At 35.2% G+C, this 14,253-nt stretch overlaps 2 long non-coding RNA genes across 4 annotated transcripts in view; one reads left to right on the top strand and one right to left on the bottom strand.

Moving 5' to 3' along the window:
- The window catches only part of LOC306670646, a 667,486-nt gene that overhangs the window by 436,454 nt on the left and 216,779 nt on the right, over window positions 1-14,253 (top strand). The window lies entirely within an intron of this gene.
- LOC306670649 lies at window positions 955-12,803 on the bottom strand. The gene is made up of 2 exons (XR_013766469.1): window positions 12,367-12,803; window positions 955-10,217 (listed from the first exon to the last, which is right to left on the bottom strand). It is a non-coding gene; the product is annotated as an uncharacterized lncRNA (long non-coding RNA).

Here is a 14,253-nt window from a genome sequence, read left to right as displayed (position 1 = left end):
AAACTGGAATGGAAACTCAGGTGTGTTCTTAACCTTCACTCTGTGGTACCTTTTGAGTGACAACCTTTAAAAAATAAACACACATATAATTCTGGTTGGACTACCCTACAGAAAGATCATGAAAGACCTCACTCAACTGAGTCCTGACTTACACACCAGTATTATAAATCCTTTAAATGTTACCATAGTAAAGAGGAGCTCAGATTTTGAAAAACGTATCTTTCTTTCAGTTTGCTATTTTCGTTCTATAATGTCGAAAGCCATTTGTGGCTTACTCTTTCCTAACTTTTGGTAATGGTTGATTATCCTTAGGAAAAGGTCTTCTGAAGTTTTCAATGCAATATATTTTGAGTAAATGAAAAAAATATCTGAATATGCCCATAAATTATATATTAATATAAGCAATATGACCTTCTTAGGTGATTAAAGACTTTCTGTTTACTTATTTCTTAGTTATGACTGGTTAGATTTTAGACTAATATATTAAATTCTGATAACCTAGTACTTTGGGGGTGGCTGATAAATTTCACATATTATATTAATTTAAACAAAGTGACCTCTTTTGATGTGATGGTTTCATGATAATCTGTGCTCCAAGAAAAAAATATCATTCTTCTTAAACCTAAAGGAATTAGTAAACAGTCTGTGAAATTCACTTTGGGCCCAATACATCTGTTGTATATAGTAGTCTAAGCCAGCAAATCAATAAATTCAGAAACTGAGCAGCCTGAAGACAGAAACATGAGAATTATACTGCCTTGAGTTAGAAGAGTCATGTGGATTATTTGATCTAGAGATTTGTCGTATTTCTTTTACATAAGCAAAATCCTCTTTTCTAACTAAATTTTATTGAACCTTTACATGTAGGATAGGTTCTATTCCACGTATGTATAATATGTCAATATATACTCTACTGTCTTAGATATCTAAAAAGAACAAGTAAAACATTTTAAAAAAATAATGGTAGTATTTTATTAAAAATACTTTATAAATTCAAATTATCACATTAAATACAATTAAGTTAATGAGTAAGAAAATCATGGTGAATATATAAAGAAATGAAAATTCAGGCTTGAATTATTATATTGGCTTTAGCATTCGTGTATTTCTGTGGGGAATATAGTACTATGCAGAATTAGAAAAATCATGAGACACAGATAAGCAGTTGCATATTCTTTTAGTCAGCTTTTTTGCTCCTGTGAGGAAAAGACTTGTCAAAAACAAATTTAGAGGAGGAAAAGTATATTTGGGGGCTCATGTTTCAGAGGTCTCAGTCCATAGATGGGCAGCTTCATTCCTCAGAGTCCCAAGAAAGGCAGAACATTATGAAGGAAGAGTATACCTGAGGAAAGCTGCTGTGTTTGCACCAGGAAGGAGATGGGGAGGGAAAGGTAGAGATTGGTACCCCAAAGTCATGCCCCAATGACTTACCTCCTCCAGCCACACCCTACCTGCCTATAGTTACCACTCAGTCTCATCAGGAGATCAACACACTGATTAGGTTGTCTGTCATAACCCAATTATTTCCCCCCTAAACCTTCTTGCATTGTCTCACATCTGAACTTTTGGGGGATCCCTTACATCTAAACCATAGCACATAGTAACAGTTTTTTTTAGTTTTTTCAGTTTTTTTTTTTTTTTTTTTAATCCAATAGCTTGTCTTCCAAACTCAGAGCTCTAATTTGAGGCCTGCATGAAAATTAGTTAACCTTATTATATGTTTCCAACTTATAATGACACATTGATCTCCAATGTGTTTTTTGAACTTATATATTTCAATTTGTATGCCATTCATATCACAATTATAAATTGATATAAAAAAATTTAAAGTATATTTTAATTAAATATTTAACAATTCAACTAGCTTTTTATAATCATATCTTTGTATGTCTGGGGACTATGCAACAGTGTGAAAACCAGTAATCTGGTTCAAATCAGTCTTCAAGAAATAGCCCTATGTCTTTTTGTTCCTTTGTTATTTATGAACAACTTAAACCTTTAGGGATATTTTGTCTTGGGCATATCTAAAATTATTTCTTCAATTAGAAGTTAAGCTCCTGAAGGGCAAGAATTTTGTTTTTTGCTTTGTTCTGTGAGCCTGATATTACATATATACATAGGGCAGAGGGTTTGTCCAGTCACTTGTTACCATCTGTGTATTAGAGAATGTGAAGAGGAACTCAATTCTCAGTCTCAGTCCTTCTTCTTCTACTCCACGCTGCTACTTCCACCTCTGTGTGATGATGTTGATAGCAAAAGTAACCCAACATATATCAAAACTTCATGTTTCACCCTGAAGATACACAATAAAAAAGGGCAATCCAGTGAAGTCTCTTGGTTTCCAGTTTTCAGTGATCCAATGATTAATGAAGGAAAGAGGAATGAGATTAAAAAAAAAGAGAGAGAGACAGATGGAAAAGTAGAGTCAAATGCTAGTGTACAAGAACCACTCACATGGTGGAAGCAATGTAGTTCAGGTACCATTAGTACCTTCTTTGGAAAGCTTTCAAGTGCGTCAAGGAGTGACCAAAAATTAGAATTGACTGACTAGGCTACAAATGAAAAAACAGTTCCATAAGCTGTAACACCAACCAAATCACACTGTGTCCAAAACCAGAATAACTTGTGTAGAACCAGGAATCCTCTGCAGCTTTTTGGCATTCTGTCAGGTTTTGGGTATCCATGTGGGCTTAGTCATTAAGGAACTACCTATTATGAAAGTCAAGCCATATTGAGTCTCCTGTGTGATGAGCCAGTGAGGAAATGAGAGCAAATATAGTATGCTGTGAATGCACACAAACTAGACTAAGTCTGTTTTTATAAATGGGTAACATTTCCTACTAACTTATTTGGAAAAATCATTTTTATAATATATGTGTTTACATAAAACCAATAAAATGTCTTGTGTGTGTTGGAACATTTTGCTTTTATGTCTGGTAGACCATTTACTTTACCTCCTCTTCAGTGTCTGTTGGAACATTTATTTTATATTCTCGATTTCATTCCTGTTGGAGCATTTATGTATGATTTGTTTGTTACTTTTATCTGTTGATCTTGCCCTCCCCATATGCTCATGTCTGACTGGCCTAGTTTCCCACATTCAGTATGTGCTCTCTAGCCCTTCTTAAATATTAATTAGTGTAATTGAATTCCCTCCAGTATTTCTAACCCCAGGCACCTGAATTTCAGTGTTTTTATTAGAACTGATTTGTGCATTTAAAGTCCAACCTGCCTCCCCATCCCCCACCACCCAACAACTTTTCTTGATTAGGTAAAGGTCAAGGGACATGCTTGCCTCAGACAAAATCTTTATGGAAAAATAAAAGCTTTATATATTACAACCTTTTCCAGCTAAAGGCTGAAAAACACAAAGCTGTCTTGAATCTTTGGCAAAGGATATTTGGGGATTTTTACTTTTCCAGAGTAAACAGGAAAAACATGGAACCCTCTCTGGGAGCATTGCTAGAGTTGAAATATTAAAGTCTTGCAGTGACTTGTGTGGCAATGAGAACACAGCCTCATGTCATCACAGCCCTTTCCCGACCAGCGTATTCAAGGACTCAAGACAGCACCTTGTTAAGCCTTCTCTACTATTCAAGTTTGCAGATCAATCTCTGACCAGCATGCCATCTCTAGGTACAGTTCATGATGACACATGAGTGACTCTTTCCTTGGAAGGTAAGCAGAAAAAGGAAGACATGAAAAGTGGTTCAGAGCTCATAGGCTAGTGAGAGGATTTGTCAATAAGACCATCTTATTGCCACTGTATTTGAGAAGAAAAGAAAAATGTTAGACAACTAGAGATGTGAAAATGTTCTAATTTTTATAAAGTATAAAAAGGCAGTTGGTGAGGACAAAGCAGCTTGTTGTCAGCCCTAAGCAAAAAAGCTTACAGCAATGCGTTGTGATTCCCTGAAAGAAGAGGTGCTTGCCAGAAAGCAGAATGGCTTCAATGAAAACACATCTGTAATATGCGATTTGATCTCTGCTGGGTTATCTGTAGAGATACTTTAGTTACTATCTAAGTACAGATAGATTGGAAACTGGTTGAATGACTACACTATTAGGTGCAAAAAATGGCTCAGTGTCATAGTCAAAAGGATTCCTATGGCATATTATGGGGATATTTGAGGCCTTATCTTGCTCATCAGTGTTTTTTTTCAGTAACTTGGATGAAAGCATGTTCATCAGATTTACAGATGACATGAATTCAGATACAGAAAAGAGTTGCCAAACAAGATGATCAAGTTCCCAAGACATCTTGAAAGAATGGAATGATGGTCTCCATCTAACCAGAAAACATTTTTTAAATGAACAAATACAAGAATATATTTCAGGAAGACTGTTTATGAAAGATATGGGGTACTATGAATAAATAACTCAGTACAAGAAATAAAATAGAAACAAGTACAAGAAATAAAATAAAGGGTAAGTGAGGAAGGTGTTAGAAAAGTGAACCATATGATGTGAGGAATGGTAAAGGAATTGTTTATAAATTCAGAAAGAGAGAATGTGATAACTGTCTTCAAGCTTATAAAGGATGGCTATATAAAAGATAAATTATGTTGGTTTCTATTATTGCAACAAGTAGAACATGAGGCAGTGATAAATCTACAAGACTATTCCAGTCAATATAAAAACTAGCTTTTGTAACAGCCTTATATGCTCAAAGATGGAAAACAGAAGAAAAAATAATGTCCTGGAGGGTAGATATGAGTAAAATCTCCGAAATGCCACTTATTCATTCTTTGTCTCTTGGGACATTTCTTGACACCTACCCACCCCTGCCATATAGTCTGTTTCTGTACCTGTAAAGTTGCTTTAAACAGTTCCTATCTTGCAGATTATTCTGAGAATTTTAGAGTCTATATTAAACAGCTGGGGTTGCTATAATAAAATACCACAAGGTGGATGGGTTAAACAATAGAAATTTATTTCTCATAGTTCTGGAGGCTGGAAGTCCAAGTTCAAGGAGTCAACAAGTTTGTTTTCTCCTGAGGACTCTCTTTTTGGCTTGCAGATGACCTTCTGCTTGCTGTGTCCTCAAATGTCCTTTTCTTTCTGTGCTCTTGCAAGCACACATCTGGTGTCTTTTCCTTTTCTATAAAGGACACTAGTCCTATTGTATCAGGACTTCAACCTTATGATCTCATTTAGCTTGATTTCCTCTTCAAAGGCCCTATCTCCAAATAAAGTCATATTGGGGCATAGGGGTTCAGCATATGAATTTTGAGAGACACAATCAGTTGATAACAGAACCTAATGTCCGTAAATCTTAGTTCCCTAAGACCAAGGTGTTTACGCACAGATAATGACTTTACAGGAATGTTTTACAGAGTATGCAAGCCTTAGATGATTTTAATATATAATTTTAATAGCTAAGACTGATATTGTCATTATAAAAAATAAAGACCTGTATACGGCATCAACTCTAAATCTGCAATTCTCTAAAAATGCTCAGTAGCAAGGTAGTTGCTCAAGATGTAAAACAATCTTTCAATAATTTTTTCCTTTAACATTCAAAATTTCAATTTAATTTTATAAATATTTACTTATGTACTAGACCTCCCTTGACTTCTGCAGCCCAAATTCCCAACATGGCTTCTAGGTGAAACTTCTGTCTTTTGTGGGAAGACATTTGTTTGCCAAAATTGTAAATGCTGTAAGTCAGAAGTTGTATTTTAAAAGTGGAGGAAAAAATACTGATCTTAAAAACAAACAAAACACATCACACCACAAATTATGCAAGTAAATGCATGTAAAAAGTAAAAATAAAAGGAGGTATGTTAATTTGTCCAAGGAGTTACAAAGTCTAAGTTTATAGGTTTGAGATTTTTTGAGTTCAGACAATAAATAGAAAATTTATCTTTCCATACACTCTCTATTGTTATTACTTGTTTTAATATGCATATGTGTTACCACTTACTTTGACCTAATAGTTTATAAGGTGATGCCAGGATTTAACCTTTGAGGTTGGTTAGTCTTCTAGTTTATCTTTCTTGTTAAGGTATGCTAGTAAAAATGGGGCTGTTGACTCTTGTGTTGGTGGGGTAGGTAACTGGAGTGACTTTTAAAAGTCCATATTCTAAACTGATGAAATAATGTATCCACCTTCTTATTCTCTTGCCTAAGTAATTTTAGAAAAATGCACATCTTAAGGAAAAAACTAACTAAAAGCTAACTAAAAATTAACAAAAGGACTAGGGTAGCTCAGCGGCAGAATGCTTGCCTAGCATGCATTAGGCCCTCAGTTTGATCACAAGCACCAGAAAATAATTAATTAATTAATTAAAAACAAACAAAAAACCCAAATACTATTAGTGGTTGTATTCTTGGCAATTCAGTAAGTCTCCTCTTGAGAGGCTGTTACTGTAGCTAGACATTTATAATTGAGAATTTATTGGTAGAAAAAACATGGTGGCTCAAGCTAGATTATTTGCACTCGGGTCCTACCTCTGCTCTTTCACCTTGGGCAATTATCAAATTATCTGAGCCTATTTCATAGTATATAAAACTCTGTATTTGGGCTTCTTTTCAGATCTGCACAATTTTACCCAATATGAGTATTTAATAGAGATTAACTTTTTCTCTGATCCTTAGTTCTCTCACATTCTGATGGGAATAATATTAACACTTTCCCTACTTATCTACCCTATAGGATTTTTGAAACAATCCAATAATACTATGTTTATGAGAATACTTCACAAACTGTAAAACACTTTACAAATTCTATTTCTTCTGCTTATGAGTTAATGGGGATGCTTAGTTAGAAATGGAGTTGGGACCAGTCAGGAATTCACACTCATAACTGCTGAAGACATTAGAGGACTTGTGTTGTTGTCTATTTAAACTGTTTGACATGATCTGCAAAATGAAGATATTTAACAACTGATACCAAAGTTCATGTCTATTTTTTCTGTGGTATTTTCTGGAGCTCATAAGAAAGATTTTTTTTTTTCAATTTTTTTTCCTGTATCACTAGGTTGCTATCTGTTCTTAAAAATACTTAGATAAACTAGGTGGCACAGACTCAGAAGGTTGCAGCTGGAAGTTCAAAGCCAGCCTCAGCAATTTAGCAAGAACCTGTTTCAGAATTTTTTTTTTTTTAATTTAAAAGGCTTGGGATATGGTTCAGTGGTTGAGTATTCCTGGTTTAGTTCCCAGTACTGAAAATAAACAAATAAACAGACAAAAAAAAATCTTAGGCAAATTCTTATCCTTTGTAACTATAGGAATCTGAGTCTAAGGTGTTTATGATAATAACTTCTGTCATATTTATGGAAATTATTAATTATACTTAGTAATTATATAACTTCTTATTTTAAGGAAAGATAAATGGCTAGGAAATAAACAAATCATTGTTATTGAGAGTTTTTTTTGGAATTTCAAATATTTAAATTCACTTTTGACCCCTTTTCACAAAGACATGTACATTAATTTTCAAATACATTTTTTCTTTTGATTTTCCATTAAAAATAAAGTACCAAAATAAGATATTGCATTTTATCATAGCATTTTATTTTTTTTTTCTTTCCGCCCTTTGAAATACCTCTTAAAATATAGTATGGTATATATATGGTATATATATATATGGTAGAAGTTTTTGTTAGAGAAGAAGCAGGAGGTAACATGTTCTTAGCCCCCTACTCACTCCCAATTACTGATTGAAGAGAAGAAATAGTGAACCAACATGAGTTGAGAACAGTTTGCAGGCAGCTAAGTGTCCCAAGATCCAAATGTCCAGTGCAGATTGATAGAGGCCCTTTGGAATAAAAACTCCACTCTTTCTTCAGTCTCTGGGCACTATTATCTTCAATTCTTAATTATCCTTAATAGTGATTTAGTTGTCTTTAAGTTTCCAAGTTGGTTGGCCTGGGCTCCTTTTCATCATGTGTCTCCACATTCCCACAGTTAAAAGACCTGAACCCAACAGAGATTAAAAGGCCAAGGTGATCTCCATGTAGGCTCTTCTATGACTTACTATGAAAGTGGGGATGAAATTTTATAGGAAATAAAAGGGTTATTCATTTATTTCCTACTTGTAGTGAATTTCCCTAGTCCTCCAACTGTGTTTTACCACCTTATAAAGCAGTGGTTCTCAAAATGATCAGCAGCATTAACATTACCTAACAATAAGCTAGAAATGCAAATTCTCTGGTCTCACTCTGTTCTACTAAAGAAACTGAAGTATACTACAGTAATATGTATTTGAAGAAGCTGTACAAGTGTTTCTGATGCATGCTAAAGTTTGAGATTTACTGTTACTAAAGAGATGTTAAATTCCATTGAGAAAATATTTTGACAGAAGTTCTACCATAAAATTACAAGTGATTTTGGGGTTTCAGAACCCACTATTGTTCTACTCCCAAATTTGTCTTTATGTTTTATCATAAACTATTTAACAGTCCCTAAACACTTTTTTAAAATATTTTTTAGATGTGGATGGACCTTAATTTTTTTCATTTATTTTTATATGTGGTGCTAAGAATTGAACCCAGTGCCTCACACATACTAGGCAAGTGCTCTACCACTGAGCCGCAACCCCTGTCCCCCTAAACATTTTTGAACACTCACCTATAGCTCATATCATCAGCCCTTCAACTTACCGAAATTGATTTTGTGTTGCTCTTTAGCCAAATTGTATTCAACCTGCATTATCCAGCTCAAATACTTCCTCCTTGCATAACCCTTACTAGTTATACCAACATTTGTTTAATTTGTTTTCCTGTACCCATCAATATCTATACCATTCATTTAGGTCTTACCTGTTACATGTAGTCTTACCTGTGATATATCTTGTTTGTACTGTAATAAACTGCAACTATTATAATAAACAATGGAATGCATTTATTCAGGACCTACTGTAGTTATCATGGACAATTACTGTGCCTGAGTTTCTGAGATCTCACATAAATAATCCTAGCTCATGCAGTATGTACTAAAAAAGATTTTCTTTGACCTCACACTTGACCACTAGGCTATATTGCCTTGTAATGATGACACACTTTTCTCATCTGGTTTTCTTCCCCCATCCATTGCACAAATGTTTGTGCAATGGCAATTAGAGAAAATAATTCCTCATTATATCTTACACAAGAGCTTTTAGAATATAGAGTTAATGCACATTTGTTGGCAAATTGTATTACAGACTGTAAGCACATTTCTGAAATTTTTTCACCATTCTTTCCTCAGGAAAATCATGAGAATTAAATGCTCTAATTTCTCCTTATATCCAGAACAATCTCTATCAATAGGTTAAATATATTCCTTGTAGTAATTTATCAATTACATTTTAAATACTATACTCACAATTACACCCTGACTTTTGTTATTCATTTTCATTAATGCTTTTGAAAATACTTTATTCTACAATGCATTTAAAGGAAGAAATAGCTGCTTTGTTTAAAGAATTTACCAATTTTCACAAAGCTGTTTTATTATTTTCTAAGAAGAAAGAGGATGAGTTGATAATTAATCTGACCCATGTCTGTATACTACAGTGTACCTAGTGGTGATGCAAAAAATTGAAGATAATATCAGTAGCTAAATGATAGTTATTCTAGGATTATATTTAATTGAAGAAAAATAGTTGTGCTACTTTGTGAGCATTATCATGTTCTGTGAACATGTTATGTTTGCACATGACTTACGTCCATGTAACTGGATTCTGGCCTAAGGAATAGAAAGCATAGTCTCCTCCAGGTGAGGCCAGCACTGTGTGGTTATTCCGCAAATAAATGTTTGGCTAATTTCTATTCCTATGCTGCTGTCTTTATCAAAGTGAAGCCCTTCAACCCTGGTCAGAATTACCTGGATAGTTGCTAAAGTACATACTCCTAAATTCCACCCCTACATTCTGAATCAGAATCTCTGGGACTGGAGCCCAGCAATTTGCATTTCTAACGATCATTTCCAGGTGATGCTTATGCTCAATAAAATTTGAAAGCCATTTCGAGTTGGATTCATTTTGTATTTCCCTGGTGAATCAAATCTTCCAGAAAACTGATCTGTGAGTCCTAAAACTAATGATTTTTAGGTAGGGAGGCTCAATGACATCCTTAAGTAATTATTGCATTTTTCTTGAACAGACTTTTTTTGAGTTCTGACACTTTTGTGTGCCAGACACTCTTATGTAAATTAATTAATGCAAAACCCAAATGGTTCTCTGGCGTACATATTCTTGACCCCATTTAAAAGATGTGATAAGGGTCTCTGGTCTGATTCCGAGGTCCTTAATCCATTTTGAGTTTAGTTTCGTGCATGGTGAGAGATATGGGTTTAGTTTCATTCTGCTGCATATGGATTTCCAATTCTCCCAGCACCATTTGTTGAAGAGGCTATCTTTTCTCCATTGCATATTTTTGGCACCTTTGTCTAGTATGAGAAAATTGTATTTATTTGGGTTTGTGTCCGTGTCCTCTATTCTGTATCATTGATCTACCTTTCTATTTTGGTACCAATACCATGCCGTTTTTGTTACTATTGTTTTGTAGTAGAGTTGAAGATCTGGTATTGCAATACCCCCTGTTTCACTCTTCCTGCTAAGGATTGCTTTAGCTATTCTGGGTTTCTTATTCTTCCAGATGAATTTCATAATTGCTTGCTCTATTTCTGTAAGGTACGTCATTGGGATTTTAATTGGAATTGCATTGAATTTGTATAGCACTTTAGGTAGTATGGCCATTTTGACAATATTAATTCTTCCTATCCAAGAACATGGAAGATCTTTCCATCTTCTAAGGTGTTCTTTAATTTCTTTCTTTAGTGTTGTATAGTTCCCATTGTAGAGGTCTTTCACCTCTTTTGTGAGATTGATTCCCAAGTATTTTATTTTTTTCGAGGCTATTGTGAATGGGGTAGTTTTCCTAATTTCTCTTTCTGAAGATTCATCACTTATGTATAAAAATGCATTGGATTTATGGGCATTAATCTTGTAACCTGCTACTTTACTGAATTCACTTATGAGTTCTAAGAGTTCTCTGGTGGAATTTCCAGGTTCCTCTAAATATATAATCATGTCATCAGCGAACAGGGATAGTTTGAGTTCTTCTTTTCCAATTCGTATCCCTTTAATTTCTTTGGTTTGTCTAATTGCTCTGGCCAGAGTCTCAAGAACGATGTTGAATAGAAGTGGTGAAAGAGGGCATCCCTGCCTTGTTCCAGTTTTTAGGGGGATTGCTTTCAGTTATAGAAGAAAAAGTAGGTCCCGATCTTCAACATGTCGGCCTAGGACCAGACTTCCTTAACATGACTCCCATAGCACAAGAAATAAAAGCAAGAATCAATAACTGGGATAGATTCAAACTAAAAAGCTTTCTCTCAGCAAAGGAAACTATCAGCAATGCGAAGAAAGAGCCTACAGAGTGGGAGAATATCTTTGCCAATCATACTTCAGATAGAGCACTAATCTCCAGAATCTATAAAGAACTCAAAAAACTCTACTCCAAGAATTCAAATAAGCCAGTCGACAAATGGGCTAAGGAAATGAATAGACACTTCACAGAAGAAGATCTACAAGCAATCAACAAACATATGGAAAAATGTTCAACATCTCTAGTAATAAGAGAAATGCAAATCAAAACCACCCTAAGATTCCATCTCACCCCAATTAGAATGGCGATTATCAAGAATACGAGCAACAACAGGTGTTGGCGAGGATGTGGGGAGAAAGGTATGCTCATACATTGCTGGTGGGACTGCAAATTAGTGCAGCCACTCTGGAAAGCAGTGTGGAGATTCCTTAGAAAACTTGGAATGGACCCTCCATTTGACCCAGCTATCCCACTCCTTGGCCTATACCCAAAGGACTTAAAATCAGCATACTACAGAGATAAGCCACATCAATGTTCATAGCTGCTCAATTCACAATAGCCAGACTGTGGAACCAACCTAGATGCCCTTCAATTGATGAGTGGATAAAGAAACTGTGGTGTATATATATACAATGGAATATTACTCGGCCATAAAGAATGATAAAATTATGGCATTTGCAGGCAAATGGATGAAATTGGAGGATATCATGCTAAGTGAGATAAGCCAATCTCAAAAAGCCAAAGGAAGAATGATATCGCTAATAAGTGGAGGATGACACATAATGGGGGGGAGGGAAGGGTTAGTGTTAGGGTTAGAGTTAGGATTAGGGAGGGGGGCAAGTATGGAGGAAGGAAGTACTGTATAGAGGGTAAAGAGGGGTGGGAAGGGTGGGGGGAAGGGAAAAAATAACAGAATGAATCAAACAACATTACTCTATGTAAATTTATGATTACACAAATGGTATGCCTTTACGCCATGTACAAACAGAGAAACAACATGTATCCCATTTGTTTACAAAAAAAAAAAAAAAAAGATGTGATAATCAAGGCTTACAGAAGTAAATATCTGAAGGCTGCCCAACTAGTAATTAAATTCAGTTTGATTCCAGAACGTGTGTTCTTAAACTCTAAGACTGGGTAGAGTCAGAATTTGAAGTCAGATCCTCTCAGTCCTACCTCTCTCTTTCTAAAAACACCTGAATAAAAAAGGGGTTAAAATGAGATGACAGCTAATTCCAAGTTTGTTTCCAAACTCTGAGATTCTATTATGTTAGGCAACAGTCATCTTTAAATTATATGCTTTGTAGCTGTAGTGTTACTATGTGACGAGCTCAGTCAGTAAACCATCATCTTCAAGGTTATCAGATAGAACAATGGAAGCATCTTCGATATAGATCTGTTTTATAATCTTCCTCCTTTTACACTGACCTTTAGAGACCTGAGTATATATTTTTCTATGCAACTGCTACTAGAGTAGGCTTTTCATCTTTTTATTAGGAGATTTCCCACAACAGTATCAGGCCTCATTTCCTTCAACAATGGCTTGTTTTGGTAAGTCTTTTGCAAATACAGCTGGCATTCCGTGTAGCTGACTCTATGGTTCTCAAATGTGGTTGTACACTCAAATCACCTATTGACTTAAAGAATATATGGATTCTTGCCTCTGAATCATAGAGATTCTGGCTCATTTGATATGGAGTCGGGACTGGTTGGCTCATTGTTTACAAAGCCTCACAGTTGCTTCTGTAAGAATCCTCCTGGATTGAGAATCTGTGATCCAATCCATTATTTGATAAAGAATTTGAGAATATCATATGCATTAAGAGAGCAGTTGAAGGAAGCCAAATCCCTCCATAAGTCCCACAATGAGTCCTCTGAAATAAAAGTAGAACCCGTGAGCAGTTTGAAAAGCTGTTACTTGGGCCATCCTAATATTCAGATTGAGTCTGAGATAATGAAAAGGCAAAAAATAAGAAGCATTAGAGCATGGTGCTAAGTGGAATTATGGAAAACCATTTGTAAAATTCTGTGTGGTGTGGAAGGGCCTGTTCTTTTTAATAGACAGTTTTGTAATAGAAAATGGAATAATGGAAATGGCAGCATATTTGAATTTATTTGCATTTCCTTTAGAAAAATAAAAGAAAATAAAAGTGAAGGGCATAACCTTGTAAATATATCTTGATCTGATGTTATTTTTGCAAGTTAGACAGATGTAGGGCCACCAGTCAGCCTGATTCAGAGCTAGCTATCAAATCAGAGCTCACTCTTCAAATCCCAGCACTAATCGGCATGATAAAGAGCTACCTTTCGATTAATCCTGCCCTGGACTTTAGACGAAAGAAACTGCAGTTTAATTACTAGTGAAATTCACTTTGTCTGATCTGCCTGTCTTTGCTGTAATGTCATAATATAATCAGCATCACCCCCATTTGAAACACAGAGCTGTGAAGTCCAAGGACCTGTGTGATTGGAAGAAATAAAATGATGCTCAGACAACAACCAGCCACAGTGCATTAATTACTCAAACCTTGTTTTCATCTGTATGTCATTCTCCCATTGGCTTGTCATGACAGCAACTGAGAAAAGGATGGGAGAGAGCCTGATTGAAAAGGCAGTTGACCCGTTGGAATCAGACAGGGTGTGGGAGGGAAGAGCCACACTGTATAAAATCTTAAGGCTAATTAAACTTGGTTTTTTTCTTTTAATATATATCCCACTGGCTGCTGCTGATCCCACAAGTCCAAGCTAAACCATTCAGCTGATATGTCTCCCTGCAATTAAAATCTCCCCTTCAGTTGAAACTCTAGAGTTTTTGCTTCTCTGAACATAATTTATTTTTCTTTTAAAACTGGCAATTATTTGGCAGATTTTTTTTTCCTTAGGTCTCAATGTAGTTTTTTCAAATTAAAAGAAGAAAAGAGGGTTGCAGATTTTCTTCTGT

Source organism: Sciurus vulgaris (assembly GCF_902686455.1).
Source record: "Sciurus vulgaris genome assembly, chromosome: 10".
Classification (NCBI taxonomy): domain Eukaryota; kingdom Metazoa; phylum Chordata; class Mammalia; order Rodentia; family Sciuridae; genus Sciurus; species Sciurus vulgaris.
The sequence above is the reverse complement of the archived record's forward strand: the minus strand, read 5'-3'. Positions and strand labels throughout refer to the sequence as shown.